Raw genomic sequence first — 18513 nt, 5'->3', positions numbered from 1 at the left:
CATCCAGGATTCAGGATCCTTCTCAGGATATCCATCACCAGGATCCTGGATACATGCTACTTCTTTATCCTGAGATTTGAAATGTTCCATTGCAGGATACAAGATGTGCACTATTGGTATCTGAGTTCCCTCCGGTATCCTGATAGTAGATCCTAAGTTTGCTAGAGCGTCAGCTTCAGCATTCTTTTCTCTAGGTACCTGTTCAAGTATAAAAATTTCGAAATATCCTGCTAATTTTTTAACAATTTCAAGATATTCAGCTAACTTTTCGCCTTTTACTGCATAAGATCCATTGAAATGGTTAGTAATCAACAGGGAATCAACATATACTTGTAAATATCTAATATTCGTATTTTTAGCTAATTCTAATCCTGCTATCAGAGCTTCATATTCTGCTTAGTGGCAGGAAACTCACCTCTAACGACCTGGGGTAATATGTCCCCCTGTGGCGATTTTAGTAGTATACCCAAACCTACACCTCTTACATTAGATGCGCCATCAGTATATAGTGTCCAAGATTCTATATTTTCTCCGAGCTGTTGCACTTCTAGGTCTACTTCATTTTGAATATCACTACTGAAATCGGCCACAAAGTCTGCTAGAGCCTGAGACTTTATAGCATTTCTAGGTTCATATATTAGATCATAGGCACTTAATTTTACTGACCACTTAGCCATTCTACCCGACATCTCAGGTTTCCTAAGCACATTCTTAACAGGATAATTAGTTTTAACATGAATCCTATGTGTCTCAAAATAATGTCTAAGCTTAGTTGATGCCATAACTAGGGCTAATATCATTTTTTCTAGATGAGAATATCTAGTTTCAGCATCTAATAAACTTTTACTAACATAATAGACAGGATACTGCTGACCTTCGTGATCCTTGACCAAAACAGCACTTACTGCATTCCTTGATACTGCATGATACAGGGATAATGGTTCACCATCCTCGAGCTTCATCATCAGAGGTGCGGTTGAAAGATATTGCTTTAATTCTTGTAAGGCTGCTTCATGCTTTTCTCCCCACTCGAACCTCTTATTCTTCTTCAGGATATCGTAGAATTCTTTACATTTTTCCGAGGATCTTGAGATAAATCTGTTTAATGCTGCTACTCGCCCTGTTAATCTTTGAACATCTTTCATATTTGAAGGTGACTTGATATCCAAGATAGCTTTAATCTGCTCTGGGCTTGCTTCTATCCCCCTTTTAGTCACCATGTATCCTAAAAACTTCCATGCCCCCACTCCAAAATGGCACTTGGCAGGATTTAGTTTCATATTATACTGGTCCAGGATATCAAATGCTCCTTTAATATCCTGGAGATGATCCTCAGCCTTCTTGGATTTGACTACCATATCATCAATGTACACCTCCATGGTGTCCCCCAGTTTGTCTTTAAACATCATGTTCACCAATCTCTAGTACGTTGCACCTGCATTTTTCAAACCAAAAGGCATAGCATTATAACAGTAAATACCTGTTGTTGTCATGAAAGCAGTATCTTCCTGGTCTGAAGGTTCCATTTGGATCTGCTGGAATCCTGAGGATGCATCCATAAAGGTTAACATCTCATGACCGGCAGTGGCATCCACCATCGAGTCTATATGAGGCAGAGGGAATGGGTCTTTAGGACATGCTTTGTTCAAGTCTGTGTAATCTACACAAACTCTCCATTTCCCATTCTTCTTTTGAACCACGACCACATTTGCTAGCCACTTGGGAAATTTGACTTCCCTGATCATCTTGGACTTCAGCAGTCTTTCAACCTCTTCTTGAATAATTATGTTTCGTTCTAGAGCAAACTTCCTTCTCTTTTGCTGGATAGGCTTGAAAGACCTGTCAATTCCAAGCTTGTGAGTTATAATATCCTTAGAAATACCTATCATATCCTCATGCTTCCATGCGAATGTTGACATCCTGCATTTCAAAAAGTTAGTTAAATGATTTTCAATATCCTGAGGGATATTGGCTCCTACGAGCACCGAGATATCTGGATTATCCTGATCCAGGATAATTTTCTTTACATCCTGCTCTGAAACCTCCACGATATCCTGGGCCCGCATCTTTAATTGTTATGCTGCATTAGGCTTGGTTGAGGATTTCATCGAGGATGAGTAACATTCCTTTGCCTCCTGTTGATCACTTTCCACCTTGATAACCCCCCAAGGAGTAGGGATCTTGATACACTGATGATATGTTGATGGCACAGCCTTCATATCATGGATCCATGGCCTACCCAATATGATATTGTAGCAGGATAAGGAGTCCATGACACAGAAGCATTGTATTGAGTTGATCCCTTCAACATATACTGGTAATTTTATCTCCCCAACAGTATTCTTTGCTTCTCCACTAAACCCTACAAGCACAGTGGACTTTGAGGTAATCTCCATCTCAGGGATGTTCATTCTCTTCAGGGTTTCCAGCTGAATTATGTTGACGGAGCTGCCATTATCCACCAATATCATGCGCACAAAATGGTTAGCAACATATAACGTTATTACCAAAGCATCATGGTGAGGATCCTGGACAGTATCCCTGTCATCGCTATCGAACGCGATCACTTTACCAGTTGTGAGGGTTGACATCCTGGTTGGCTTGTTCCCCCTTTCGGCCTTAGCCTCCTTTGCGTGTCTTTTGGCTGCAGAATAAGAAGTTCCGCAGATATCGGACCCTCCTGAGATAAAGTTAATTATCTTGGCGTCGACGGGAGGTGATGCTGCTCGTTCAGGATCCTTCTCAATATCTTGACCCTTATTCTTCTTTCTGCCAGAAGATCCTTCAGATATCCTTTGCTTAGTAGGTAGCTTATTTCTTTCCTCAGGGCAATGCAATCCTCAGTAACATGTCCGAAATCCTCATGGAAGGCACACCATTTGGACTTATCCTTCCAATCAGCTTTTTGTTGATTCTTCCGAGGCCACCTGGCTTTATCTCCCAAACCCTGCATAGCATACATTAGTTCAGGTATATTAACAGAAAAACAATATTCTGACAATTCAGGATACTCCTCAGGATCCTCATTTTCAACAGCGTTCACTTTTTTGCTATCATTCCTGTCATATGGCTTAGAACGATATGGTTTGTATGAGGATTCTGACTTCCTGTTAGTTGGTTCATATGTTGAGGATGCATTCATCCTCTCTTGTATTTTCTTATCATCTTCCAGCCTGATATATCTCAAGGCCCTGTTTCGAGCTTCGTCCAAGTTCCTGCAAGGATTCATCACAAGATCCTGATAAAACTGGGAATCCTTTTGTAGTCCCATCTTGAATGCTTGGACTGTTGTAGCAACATCAAGGTGTGGGATATCCAAGGATTCCCTGCTGAATTTGTTCACATAATCCCTTAGGGATTCTTGAGGCCCCTGTGTTATCCTGTAGAGGTCACTTGTTAGTTTTTCAAAGCTTCTACTACAAGAAAACTGACTATTAAACAAATTAACTAAATGAGCAAATGATGTAATTGAATAAGGTGGAACATTTAGAAGCCATTTCAAGGCTGATCCTGTTAGAGTAGAGCCGAAGCCCTTGCACAAGCATGCTTCCTTAAGTTCTGGCGGGATAGGGTTAATCTCCATCCTCTCCCTATGTTGGGATTGAACCCTATCAGAGGAACAGACAATGTAAAGCCAAAATTGGATCAGCTTAGTGGATTCAGAATAAGCAGATGCTAATATATAAATCTCTCCCCTTGAAAGTGATTACAACAACTGATGACCTCCTATCTGCTGATCTCACTAACTGCTGACCAATAACTGCTGCTCAATTAAAGATCTGATGAAGACTCAAGTCCTGCTGATTCAATCTACTGCCTTGAGTCAAGCACTGCTGATCCAGATAAGTGCTGCTGGGTTCACAGCAGTAGAAGGTTGCAGCATTTGTTCTATAGTCTGTTTGTAATAGAATGTAATAGCAGTAGTTAACACAAGCAGTGTCTGTATAGATCAGAGGTTAGAGTTTGTTAGGAGGTTAGATGTCACTTTCATGGTGACGTCAGCTAAAGATGCTCAGTAGTTTGCAAGTGCTTATAGATAGTACAGTACTTTGTACTGTTCTATTAGCTCTTCACATCATTTGTCTTCTTTGCACGAACAAACTACTGAGCTCGGGCTGAGGAGGAGTTTGCATTCATACATCATCATTGTAATCGTGTTTGAAATAAATTCAATCATTCGGTTCTTTGTGTAAAGATGTTTGATTAAAAGTATTACTCTCATTTGATTGTATACAAAGTTTGTGTTCATCTTAATTTCCGCTGCACACTCATTCATTTCCATCTTATTTTACAAACAAAAGTACAATCAAAAGGAAACTCAGATCCAACAATTGGTATCAGAGCTAGAACAGTCAAATTTGATTTAACAATCATTTTGACGTAAATAGTTCAGCTCAAAACAGTTGATACTGATCGTTTGTTCGTCGTTGAAAAATAGAGTAAGGATTAATCACCATTACAGTTGATTTCTCAGTACCTGTAAAACAACAAGAATGACGTCACAATCCCAGGACGATAAAAAACAACATTGGCTCGCTCTTTAAACCACCTATGCTAAAAAGAAATGAGTACAGCATCTGGCAGAGGAGGATGGGTCACATCCTTGCTCAACAAAGCACAGGTTGTTGGAAGTCTGTTATCTTTGGTCCTCAAGTTCCTACAGTGCTAAGCGCTGAAGATGCTAAAAAATTTGTTCCTAAACCTGTTGAAAATTATACTGAAACGGATTATCAAAAATTTGAACTAGATGCTAAAGCATTTAGTATTGTTGCATCAGCGTTCCCCAACGAAATATATGCTGGACTGTTACATTGTAACAGTGCCAAAGAGTTGTGGGACGCACTTAAGGAACAGTTTGGAGGTACCGAAGAGGTCATAGAAAACAATAGGGAAATCCTGAACCAATAGTATGAAACATTTTGTCATGTTAAAGGTGAATCACTGACTCAACAATTTGAGCGTTTCAGTTGTCTCATCAGTGAACTGAGGCTTGTAAAGGTCACGTTTTCAAACTCGACTCAAAATAGCAGGTTCCTCAGATCACTGCCAGAAAAATGGGACACAATAGCTATTGTCACCAGAACTGCACCTGAGTTCAAGGATCTGACCTTGACCCAACTCCATGGTCGACTCCTGACCTTTGAGAGGGAGTTGAACCAGAAAAGGAAGTTACAAGAGTCAGGGAAAACCGTTGATGATTATTCATTCGGTAACACTGCTCTTCTGGGTCAAGAAGAATCTGGTGGTAGTGGTAAGGATCAGGGTTATGATCACTTCATTGACATAACTGCTGGTGTAAACTTCAACAACCCTGATCCTCACTCTACAGGTTATGCATTCACTGCAAATGAACACCAGATGTCAGACAATTTAAGCTTTGAACTAAATGATTTACAGCATTTCGACCCCACTGACCTAGAAAAATGGACATCTTGCACCAACTGGCCTTGCTAAGTGTTAGAACTAGCAAGTTTTATAAGAGAACTGGGAGAAAATTTCCAGGTCTTCATGGGAACCTAAGGGTTGGGTTGGATAAATCGAAAATCAAGTGTTACAAGTGTAACAGGTTGGGACACTTTGCTAGGGAATGTAGGAGTCAAACAACTGGTCCCATAGTTACTCACCCTAGTTCAAATCCTAGACCTCAAACTCAAAACACTGTGCACTATGCCCAATATGCCCCAGCAGCACATGTGAACAATGCTCACTATGATGTTGCCCCTATGCCAGTGCATTATGTCCAAACAGCTGCTCCACAAATCCAATTTGTTCAAACCCCAGCTCCCAGGCACAAGTGCAATATGCACCTCAAACTACTGCTCCAGTAGTTACACAACCTGAACAACAAAGTTTCTTTAGTCAAGAGTTTGTTGACTGGAGCAGTATGCCTGAAAATCTTAATGATGAAAATTTTGCACTATATGCTTCAAATGATTCTTCTCACAATGAATTTTGTTTGATGGCATTAGAGTCAATACAGGAGGGGGTTGAATCTGAGGAGGAACAGCTGAAGGTTGAAACAGTGGAAGAGGTGACTGAAGCAGTGGTTACTGCTGTAACTGATGAAATACTGCTGGGAGAAAGTTCAGGTGCCCTGATTGAACCAATGATAGATCTATGGTCTGAAGAAGACAAGAAAGATGAAAAAGCTGGTGAGGAAGAAGAGAGAGCTGATGAGGAAGAGAATCCTAAATGTGATTGTGCAATGATGGCTGCTGCCAAGGTATCACCTCAAGTTCTAGAAAAACTATGTTCTGACAATTGCATTATTGCTTTTGCTAACATCAAAGAGGTGAATGAAAACCTTAGGAACAAAATCTTAACTGATGAAGTCAAATTTGAAAGATCTTTAAAAGAACTTAAAAACAAGTTGACTGAAAAGGAAAAAGAGATTAGCAGTTTGAAAGAAGAGCAAAGCATAACCAAAACCCAACTCCAAACTATGGTAGAAAAATACCAAGTTTGCAAAAAGGAGTTAGAGTCCACCCAGATCACTTGTGAAAAATGGGTGGAATCATGCAAAGGGTATGAGGTTATGCTTGAGAAACAGATAAAAAGCAATGTAAAATTTGGGGTTGGTTATAGAAAACATGATGATGAAAACACTGCTTTTGGAAAATCTGTTTCAACCACTGATGTAACTACTGAGTTCATCCCAACAAACAAGGATGGCCAAGAAGTGAAAATCACTGACAAACTTGGTAACAAAATCACACTTGACAGACCAATGGGTCCCTCTGCATTTGAGGAGATTGAAAATCATCAATTTAAATCAAGATGGTCTGATGAGTGTGATATCCTTGAAAATTTCAAGCCAATGGACTTTACATCAACTGATGGTGTTAAGGCTCCAAAAGCTAAAGTCATTCCTCTTAAGGATATTCCAGCAGTGGTCAAAGCCTCTGCTACAAAGGAGTCTGAAAAGAGGAAGAAGAAAGAGAAAATTGATAACTTGTTTTGTGAATTTTGTGAGAAGAGGAACCATCTAACAAAAGATTGTTTCCATTTAAAAGCTTATGACTTAACCAAAACAAGTGTCAATACTTCAGCTGAAAGTTGCAGTGTTTGTGGTAAAACAAACCATAAAACTCAGGCATGTGTGTACCTCAAAAACTTCAATGAAAAGAAGAATGAGTACATGGCTAAAACATCCTTGAGTTCATCAGCATCTGCACCATCTGTCAAGTTCACAAAGAAACAACCACTGTTTGTGCCAGTTCAAACAGCTGTCACAAAACAGCTGAACCAAACATCTGTCAAAAGAGATGTTCAGGTTACTGATGCACCTCCTGCCAATCAGTTCAGAAAGGGCAAGGAAAAACAGTCTTACCAAAGGGTTCCACACGTTTATGAGGTCTACAAAAAGCCCTCTAAACCCAGAGTGTTTCGGTTACCAGCAGTTGATTGGGCAAGACCCCCAACAGTGGTTAGCAAGAAACAGTACTAAAACTGTCCAAACCCCTGACTTAACCACTGCCCATCACACTGCATCCAAACCAGACACTGTTGAGACCCCATCCAAAGCCCTGTTGGCTTTGGAGTCCTTAATGAACTAATCCTTTTACTTCATGTGCAGGGAGCTTCTGCATGCTTTGATAGTCTATGGTATGTAGATAGTGGAGACTCCAGGCACATGACAGGATGTAAAGCCCTCCTCAAAGACTTTAAAATCCATGGTGGGGGTGATATATCCTTTGGAAATAATAGTAAAGGGAAAGTTCTGGGGTCTGGCACAGTGCAATCTGGCAATATAAAATTTGAAAATGTCAATCTAATAGACAACCTAAAATTCAACCTTCTGAGTGTGTCCCAAATGAGTGACAAAGGGTTTGGGTCATTCTTCACAAAAGATTGTTGTAGGATTCTTGGACCAGAAATGGTCAAAAAGATTGAAGCAATAATTAAAAATGGTCAAACAAAACTTGTTGCTCAAAGAAGTGGCAATGTTTATGTTATTGACATGTCTAAAGAGTGTCCCAGAGCTGATGCCTGTCTTCTCAGCTGCCTCTAACATTAAGACAGAACTTTGGCACAAAAGACTGGGACACACAAATCTTAAGACTATAACAGAAATTTCAAAAAATGGTTTGGTGAGAGGCCTACCACAAAAATTGTTTTCATGTCCTGAACATTGCATTTCCTGTTTAAAAGGAAAACTGCATAAAAGTTCCTACAAGTCCATTGAGGAGTCCAAAACAACCCAGTGCTTGCAAATGCTGCACATGGATTTGTTTGGCCCAGTTCAAGTCATGAGCCTCAGAAAGAAAAGATATTGTTTAGTTATAGTTGATGACTTTTCTAGGTTTACATGGACTTTCTTTTTGCACTCTAAAGATGAAACTGCAGGCATTTTGCAAGACTTTGTGACACAGGTTGAAAAGCAATTTGATCTTCCAGTGAAAAGCTTTAGGAGTGACAATGGCACAGAATTTAAAAATAGGGAGTTGGATGCCTTCTGTGTGAAGAAGGGGATTGTAAGGCAGTACAGCATCCCTAGAACACCAGAGCAGAATGGGGTTGTTGAAAGAAAGAACAGAACTTTGATTGAGGCTGCCAGAACCATGCTTGCTGATTCAGGTTTGCCATTAACATTCTGGGCAGAGGCAGTAAACACTGCTTGCTATGTCCAGAACAGAGTTTTAATCAACCCCAGGCACAAAAAGACTGCCTATGAAATTCTGTACAAAATGAAACCACTGATCTCATACTTCAAGGTATTTGGCTGCCCATGCTTTATTTTGAACTTAAAAGATTCCATTTCAAAATTTGCAGCCAAAATTGATTGTGGTTATTTTCTGAGATACTCAACCACTGCCAAGGCCTACAAAGTGTTCAATGCACGGACCAAGGTAGTGGAGGAGACTTTGGATGTAAAGTTCAATGAACTTTCATCAATGAAAATCCCAGCAAATCCTGCTGAACTGTTTGATCTTGAAAAAATCACTTTTGAAAATACTGCTGTCAAGACTAACAGTGCAGGTCCATCAGAAGATACAACACCAGACTATGGGTATGAAGTCATCATCCCTCAAAGGTCTGCCACCAAAGGGAAAGCATCAGTTGTTCAAAACATCTGTGAAAGCTCAACCACTGCTACATCAACAGTTGTTGATCAAAGTAGCCCATCCACCACTGCTTCCATATCCTCAACTACTGCTGACAAAAGTCCTCAAACAGTGGATAAAAGTCAGCAGTGGTCCACTCCATTACCACCCATTCCACCACCTTTTGAAGCCACTGCTGAGTCATCAAAGTCACCAGCAGTGGTTAGATCAATAAAGGGGTGCTACAAGAAGCCAAACCCAAAACATTTGTCTTTTTGCTGGTTTTCTATCACTCCATCAGCCAGTCAAGTACCAAGAGGCACTAAAAGACAACAGCTGGGTAGAAGCCATGCAAGAGGAGCTCCAACAGTTCAAGAGACAACAAGTATGGGAGCTTGTACCACTGCCAAAAGAGGTCAGTCCCATTGGCACAAAGTGGGTCTTCAAGAACAAAACAGATGAAAGGGGCATTGTTGTCAAGAATGTAGGTTCCCTTGATGTTATGGATCTTCACAGAATCGTCTTTCCAATCAAGAGTGCGGAATCCTCTTGATCAGAATTAGCAGAAAACGTGTAGAAACAGAAATCAGCAATCACTTTCAATCTGGATCTTTATTGATTATCTATCAAACTGATTACAATCAATCAAGATCCCTCACAAACCCTAAATTCGTCCAAGTACTAGCTCTCACGAAATTCTATCTCTCACAAACTGTTTTGGCTGATTAACCTTAACCCTAATGTCTAACCTTGTTTATGTAACACAAGGTTCACAACTGGGCTAGGTTAAAGACTCCTGGGATGCGAATCGGACAGGCCCAATTCGCCCCCCATCACCCAATCCTTTGGGTTTAGTTAGCCCAAACATTACAACTAACTATTACAAAGCTAAACCCGCTAATCGTTTATCGTATAACTAATTACAAGATATCCAAAGACCAAATCTAAGATGTTGTCACAAACATGCACCAACAAACTCCCCCTTGACAATAGCTTCATAAAAACTTTGTCTTGAGTCAAAACTTTGTCTTCGGTCTTCTTGCAATCTTCAAGTAATCTTGCACTGTCTTTGGTCTTTGGATAGCTTCAGCTTCAATAGCTTCTGTCAGCAACAGACTCCCCCTAAGCTGATGCATCCAATCACCAAATCTTCAACATGTTAGCGTTTGAGTAAACTCCAGTTCAGCATTTGCACAGCAATCTTCAAACTCTTCAACTCTTGTCTGCAATATAGAAAGGAGGTTCTACCATGCATCCAATCAAACTCTCATCTTCAAACTTCACAGCAACTTCTCAGCAACAAACTGCTTCAATCTGTATACTATAAAACAAACATCTCGAGAAACCATAAGAATTTTTCAACAAAGTCAAATAAATTATTATTTTTCAAGAGATTAGTAAAACTGTATCACAGATTAAGCATTTTCAATTTCATCACCAACACGTAAAACTTTTTGTTCAACACACAAGAACCTGCCTGATTGAAAATTTTGAACTCACTTTACAACACCGTCTCCCCCTATCGGTAACAATTCCTCCAAGAATAACAGTTTTCCGTACGTTAAGAATTTTAAACAGAAAAAGACACTATTTTTGGATTTTTTATATTTTCTGAAAGCAAGTAATAACAAAAGCAATAAACACTCTATTTTTGTGAGAATCACTGGTAAGAAGATCATATCAGCACAAGCAAACTGTTTCACACAATTATATAATTCTTTATTTAATTTTTCGTGAAAAGCAGTTCAAGACGATTACCACTATGTTTGTCCACTTAAACAAAATGCATGACCATTTCAAGTACCATTACCGTATGATACGTTAAGGTAATTTTAATACTGATATACTAGCGTGTCCCACTTCAGGATATACCCCCGCGATCAAGGTATGCACAAAGATTCATCGTAGTAGGTGAGTATACTGATGGCATCCTTTAAGATATCTTGTCTGTGTCTAGGTCTGCATATAAACTGTTTTATCATGTTTTGATTGCTTAACCATGAACACCCAAATAAATACAGCTCAAATCCTGGAAATATGAACAACAGACTCTATCATGCAAGTATCTTCCCTACCACATATTTTCACAAGTCCAATCCAGATTTCTGAAATCTTAACTGGGAATAGGTTGAGAAGAGAACAGAATAGATCTTTAGTAGAGATGGTATAATATACAGATCAAATGAGATTTTCTCAGTTTGATATAGGTTTCTTGGGTTTCTTTTGGGCACTTGAGGGCCTCTTTCGGGTGTATTAGATCTATAGCGCGACAACGAACAGCTAGGTCAGCATGTATCTGGATGCAGCAGAAGCTGTCGTTGCCTAGCACCTCCAGGTCAGCATATATCTGGATGCAGCAGAGGAGGTACACGACTTTTGTCAGAGAAGATTTCAGAATCAGATCAAAATTGTGTGTATCGGGAAATATACAGACATTCAAATAGAAATGAGCTAATTCCAAGTGACTATCTTTCCTGGGGTCATGTACAATTTTAGTTCTAACAGACAGACAGCCAAAATATCCCTAGTTGAAACAACAGTATAAAGACCCAAAACTTCAGATTTTGGCAATCTATCAACGCAAGAATTAAGGTCATTAAACCATACACCACTAATGTGTTCCCCACTCATATTCAGTTCATTTAAGTTTATATCACATTGGTAAGTTGATTATTTCATGCTTTTTGCCTACTGGTACATCATATAATGAAGCTGCTATCACACTTAAGCAATTTATGGTTCAAGTTCTGTGTGACAGTCTAACTTGCTGATGTACTATCATTTCTTCTTTTTCACACAGTGAAATCTCATTTTTGATTTTCTATTTTTTTTATGTTTTTGATTTTTCAATTTTTTTTATTTTTGATTTTTAAGAAAAACAGTAAACTATTTACAAAAATTCTTATGAAAAACCAGTTATTCAGGATTCCTCATCCCGTTGAGTTCGACTAAATATTCAAAGCGAGCCCTGTCAAATGCTTTAGTATAAAGATCTGCCAGGTTATCCTCTGTGTCGACTCGATGTAATTCAATTAGTCTCTTTTCAGCACAATCCCGTATAAAATGATGACGTATGTCAATATGTTTTGTACGACTGTGGTTCACGGGATTATTAGTTATTGAAATAGTGGCATTATTGTCTATCATAATAGGAGTACGAGTGAAATCCAAACCGTAATCGCGCATTTGCTGTTGTATCCAGAGAACCTGAGAGCAGCAGCTTCCAGCAGCAATATATTCAGCTTCACACGTAGATGTAGACACACAAGATTGCTTCTTGCATTGCCAAGACACGATCCTGCCTCCTAAGAACTGACAACCACCTGTTGTAGACTTTCTGTTCGACTTGCATCCTCCAAAGTCTGAGTCAGTGTAAGCAACAAACGTCAGATCACTATCAGCTGGATACCACAACCCAAGTTTAGGTTTCCCCTTCAAGTAACGAAGAATCCGCTTCACTGCTTTCATGTGTGACTCTTTAGGATTCGCCTGATATCTGGCACACAAGCATACGGCAAACATGATGTCGGGTCTTGAAGCAGTCAAGTACATCAGAGAACCAATCATTGCCCTGTATTGAGTAGGATCAACGTCTTCAGTACTTTCATGATCTGGGCCAAGATTGTGATTTTCACATATGGGTGTGTTGGAAGTAGTGCAATCATTCATTTTGAACCGACTCAAAATGTCATACACATACTTTGTTTGATGAATAAACATCCCATCCGCCTTCTGTTCAACTTGTAATCCCAGAAAGTAAGACAGCTCACCCATAGCACTCATTTCGAACTTGCTCTTCATCACCTGCTCGAACTCTTTACACATGCTTTCATCAGATGACCCAAAGATGATGTCATCCACGTACACCTGTACCAGCAGAAAATCTTCCTTCTTCCTCTTGATGAACAGTGTACTGTCAATCTGACCTCTTTCAAAACCATTCTTTATCAGATGTGTAGACAGTGTCTCGTACCACGCCCTGGGAGCTTGATGTAACCCATACAAAGCCTTATCAAGTTTGTACACTCGATCTGGATAATCTGGATCAACGAACCCATCTGGTTGTGAGACATACACCACTTCTTGTACTTTCCCGTAAAGAAACGCACTCTTCACATCTAGTTGGTAAACTTTGAAGCCCTTGAATGAAGCAAAAGCTAGAAACAAACGAATTGCCTCCAACCTCGCCACTGGTGCAAACACCTCATTGTAATCTATCCCTTCTTGCTGATTGAAACCTTTGACCACCAATCGAGCCTTGTTTCGCGTGACTATTCCTCTTTCATCCTTCTTGCACCTAAATACCCATTTAGTGCCAATCTCTCTTTCACCTTTAGGAAGATCAACCAACTCCCAAACTTTCAACTTAGCAAACTGGGCCAGTTCCTCTTATATAGCTTCAACCCATGAATTGTCTTTAAGAGCCATATGAATGTTCTTCGGCTCCTCTTGGGAAATAAAGCAACTATACAAGCATTCATTCACAATCCCAGTCTTCTCAGTCGAAACAAATAAACCAGTATTCGCTGCTATGCTTCTTCTCGTCTGAACACCTGCATTAGGATCTCCAAGTATCATGTCAACTGGATGATCTCTATTTGCTCGTGTAGTAGCAACTGCATCGACTTCCAAATTGTCACCCAGGTTTGAGCCAACCTCCCTCTGAATAGTCTGATCTGCAAAAGGATTAATGAAATCCTCCCCCTGATTGGGTTCGGGTTCATCGTCACTTGAATCAGTATCAGCAGCATCTTGGGAAGTGACCGGAGCATCTGTCATATCAACGTTCGATCTAGGCATGAACTCGCCTTCATCATCACCAATCACTGTTTGAATAAGCTGAGACTCATCTGCATTGGAAAACTCAGGAATATTAAATGATTTAAAAACACTTTCATAATCATATAATATAGGTGGTCCACTCGTTGATTGTTGAGGTTTGTAAGAAGTGATCTCAACATTAAACACAACCTCAATTTTACCAGTTTTTAGATTAAAAACCCTTTTATTCGGTGCGCCAGGTACGTAACCTAGAAAGTAGCCCTCGTCAGCCACCTCACCGAATTTTTGTTTATCTTTATTTCGCACAATGGTGCAGGGTAATCCAAATGGTTCAAAGCCTTCTAAGTTTGGTTTCTTGTTAAACATTAATTCATGACAAGTTTTGTTAAAACGTTTAACAGTCAAAACTTTATTTAGGACGTAGCAAGCTGTATTCACAGCTTCTCCCCAGAAGAGAACTGGTAGCTTAGAATCTGAAAGCATCGTCCTAGCGGCTTCAATCAACGTCCTGTTTTTCCTCTCAGCAACTCCATTCTGTTGAGGCGTATAAGGAACAGAATATTGATGTTCAATTCCCTTGCGAAGACAATAGAGATCCAGAATACGATTCTTGAACTCCGTGCCATTATCACTCCTTATCCTCTTGATCTTTGCATCATGGACGTTTTCCAATTTTGTAAAAAGATCTATCAACATCTCTGCTGTCTCATCTTTTATACCTAAAAAGAAAACCCATGAATAACGTGAGTAATCATCAGTGACAACTAAACAATAGTACTTTCCACCTATGCTCCTCACGTTCACTGGACCGAATAAATCCATGTGAAGTAATTCGTAAGGGGCATCTATGGAATTTACTGTTTTTGATTTATGAGGTTTCTTATGTTGTTTTCCCTTTTGACATGGAAGACATTTGTCTTCCACTTGAAACCTCCGCAATGGAACCCCTTTCACTAGCTCATTTTTAACAAGGTAATTCATTTTTCGATAGTGAATATGGGCCATGCGTCTGTGCCACAACATCGATTCAGCTTCAGATGCTTTTGATAGTAAACACGCCACCACTGCAGTTGGATCCTTAGCACCCATGTCCATGACATAAGTGTCATTTCTCCTTGGCGCTCGCATCACTATCCAATCGTCCGGTATCTCCAAACCTGGTTTCAACACTAATGCTTCAGTCTTGGTAAAATGGACCGAGTGACCCTTGTCGCAGACTTGTGACACGCTCATAAGATTGTGTTGAAGCTGCTCCACATAGTTCACTTTGTCCAGCGTGATCTTCCCATTGGTCACCTTTCCTCGTCCTGTAATTTTACCACCTTTTGCACCCGCAAAATTCACCTGTCCTCCATCATAATCTTCAAATTCAGTCAACAATCTCGCATCCCCCGTCATGTCCCTGGAGCAGCCACTATCAACATACCACAAGTTGATAATCCTCCTTAGCAGCTCCTGCACACACCAACCAAAAAATTAGTTAGATTGGGGGACCCAAGCCTTAATGGTCTTGGGTCGTCCAAATTCACCAACCACCGGAACATCCATCCAATATCCATTACTCCTAACTGGAGTCTTGGATCTTAGACCTGTTGGAATTTGATTTTGATTTCCACTAGGTCTTTGGTCCTGAGGGTTCCTATGTGTGTTTGGACTATTTGACCTTTGTAAATTTTGATTTTGATTCCAAGAAGCATTATTATTATAATTTCTAAAGCCACTGTTATAAAAATTTCGACCACCATTATTTTGGTATCGATTTTGATATTGACCTTGACTTCTGAAATTATTTGTATTTTGGTTGTTCATTCTTGGTGAACTGCTTCTAGGTCTCTCAAATCTGCCTGGTGGAGATCTAGGCTGAAATCTAGGTTGATTTCTTTGAAAACGAGGAACTTGTGGAGTTCCTTTTTAAGCCTTATCCACACCAACAGCAACTGTCTCTGGTTGCTTAGGAGTAGATTTCTTTGGAGAGTTTGACTCTCTCTCCTGCTTATCACCACTCTTCTCTGGTGACTTCTCTCTCTTCCTCTCATTCACTTGTGCTTCATTCTTTTTGTTAGGACAGCAGCTAGCTACATGTCCTTTGGTGTGACATTTGAAGCACGACATCCTTTTCGAAGACTTCTTATCTGAAGCCTTTGAACTAGATTCAGGCTTTGATGATGATGCTTTAGAAGAATCTGGTTCAGTTTGCTTAATTTCAGAATTTTCTTTGTTTTTATTTTTAGCAAACTCTACGTTCGATTCATTTTCAATAACAGCTGTCTCATTTTTCATGTCACTTCCTTGAACAAAATTTATCTTTTTAGCAAAAGTCGAATTTTTATTCTTAGGTTGTGAAGTGTTCTTTTTCAAAACTGGTTTGCTGTTATTATCCTTCTTAGCATCACCTCTCTCAGACTCATCACCTCGACTTGCTGTGGAACTACTTGGTGCTGTTGACATAAACTTTGTTAGCTCATCTTCATCAGGTAGGAATGAATAATTATGACTAAGAGGAGGTGGGACTTCATTATAGCCTTGGAATCCCACACTAGTCTTGTCATTACTCTTCTTTAACCCACCCATCATATGTTTCATAACAAAAGTAGATTCCCTGAATTGACCCAATTTCTTTTCAAGTTCAACAATTCTGAGTTGAGCATCTGACAACTCTTTGTTTTTATCAGAAATCTCTTTTGTTTTCTCAGCCATCATGTCATGAGCTAAGTCTATGACTTGAAGTTTTTCATTTAATTTGCAGGTTCCGGCTTCAATTTCACTTTCATAACCTTTTATTTTCTTCAAGTATGACGTTTCATTTCTTTTAGCAAAAAAGTTTGATTCTTTAATGTTAGACATCTCGCTTACCAAACTTTTATTTTGTGCAGACAACCTGTCAACCTCACCTTGTAGTTCACGACATTTTAAACACACAGAATTAGACTTTACCTCTCCTGTTTGTTTGTCAAGGTTGGCCATTAGAGCTGCAAGCTGAGCTTCCAATTGTTTATACTTAGCATCCTTTTCCTCAGCTTCTTTTTCATATTCAGACTTTTGTTTTTCATCTTCAGCACCTGTTGTCTGATTAACCTTCTTTTCTTCAGCTCTATTTTCTACCTTCACCTCAGCATCCACTTTCACTTCTGCATCATCTACTTTAGCTTCACCATCATCGACTGGAGTAATCTCTGCCATGAATGCTTGAGTGACATCCCCATCATTTTCTAAGTGAATGCTCCAATCATATGAACCCTCTCTTGCAGTAGAGATCAACGCCTTTGAGCTAGAGTTGTTTGATGCATTCCTGTTGTTTGAACTCTAGCTCGAATTATCTTGCTTTTGTTTCTGACATTCCCTAGCAAAGTGCCCATAACTTTGACAATTAAAGCACCTCACTTTGGTCTTGTCGAAACCAACACTCCTTCCCACAAACTTTCTTCATGTTCTGTTCATGAACCTTTTCACACGCCTAGAAATCATGGCCATTTGCCATTGCAAATCCATCTCTTCAAGATCATCAGGGTCAATCTGATCATAGTCTTCATCTAAAGTAGCAGGATCAGAAATCTTTCCCTGAATATAGTTTTCATAGGAAGCAACAAACGAAGCAAGTAGAGCCAGATGCTCTTCAGCAGACTTCACACTCATTGGCATTGACTTAGCAGCAGTACTCAGCTTAGAAGCTGATGTTTTCTTAACTCCTGATGATCCTCCTGAAGCAGCAACAAAACACACATCACCATCCTGATTCACCATAACCTGCTCATTCTCACATGATAAAAACGCAGTAGCAGAGTCGCTAGAAGCGTTGTGAGATGAAGAAGATGTAAGCCCATTGTAAACAGCCGGATCTTGAACCTGATCATATCAAGTATCTTTCTTCTTCATGCTGAGCTCATAAGCTCTCAACTTTCCTACTACCTCTTCAAGCTCTTTTGTTTCATAATCAGCTTCACCCTTGATCATTAGAGTGTAGATATCCCACTTAGTAGGCAAAGCATCTAGCAGCTTGTCATTCTTCTCTACTTCAGAATAGCAATCGATCTCATAATTGTCCATTTCTGACATCAGATGGTAGTAACGAGTGATGACGTCTTCAAGTGACTCATGCTTCATGTACTTGAAAACAGCGAACTGCTTCTTCAGTAGATCAACCTTGTTCTTCTTGACATCAGCATTTCCAGCGTATCTTTTCTCCAAAGCATCCCACATATCCTTTGAGTTAGTGTACTTCTTGAAGGTATGTTTGATGCTATCAGGTAACGACATTTTGATTGCAGCCAAGGCTCTCTTTTCAACCTCATACATCTTTTTATCGTTATCTTGCATGTTCACATATTCAGTTCTACGTGGTCTGCCCTCAAAGTCGTGTGTAGGATTCACGTACCCATCTTCGATGCATATCCACATGCGCGTATCCTGATATTCAATGAAGGACTGAAAACGATCCTTCCATGTCAGATAATTCTCCACCTTCATCATCTTAGGTGGTTTGTTGGTAGTACCAACCTCATGCTCCATCTTCAACAACTCGTTCAAAGTAGACATGTTTGACATTTTAACGTTAACATACTGAGAAAACCGTACAAAAGTCGTCCGAAAACAGTGGTTACCAAATTACACCGTTAGAATCGTCTCGAAAAGACGAATCCAGTGATATATAATGTCAAAAAACGAATTCGGGATTTTCCAGGTACGTAAT

Source organism: Helianthus annuus, chromosome 2, assembly GCF_002127325.2.
Source record: "Helianthus annuus cultivar XRQ/B chromosome 2, HanXRQr2.0-SUNRISE, whole genome shotgun sequence".
Classification (NCBI taxonomy): Eukaryota; Viridiplantae; Streptophyta; class Magnoliopsida; order Asterales; family Asteraceae; genus Helianthus; species Helianthus annuus.
Note: the sequence above shows the minus strand (reverse complement) of the source record.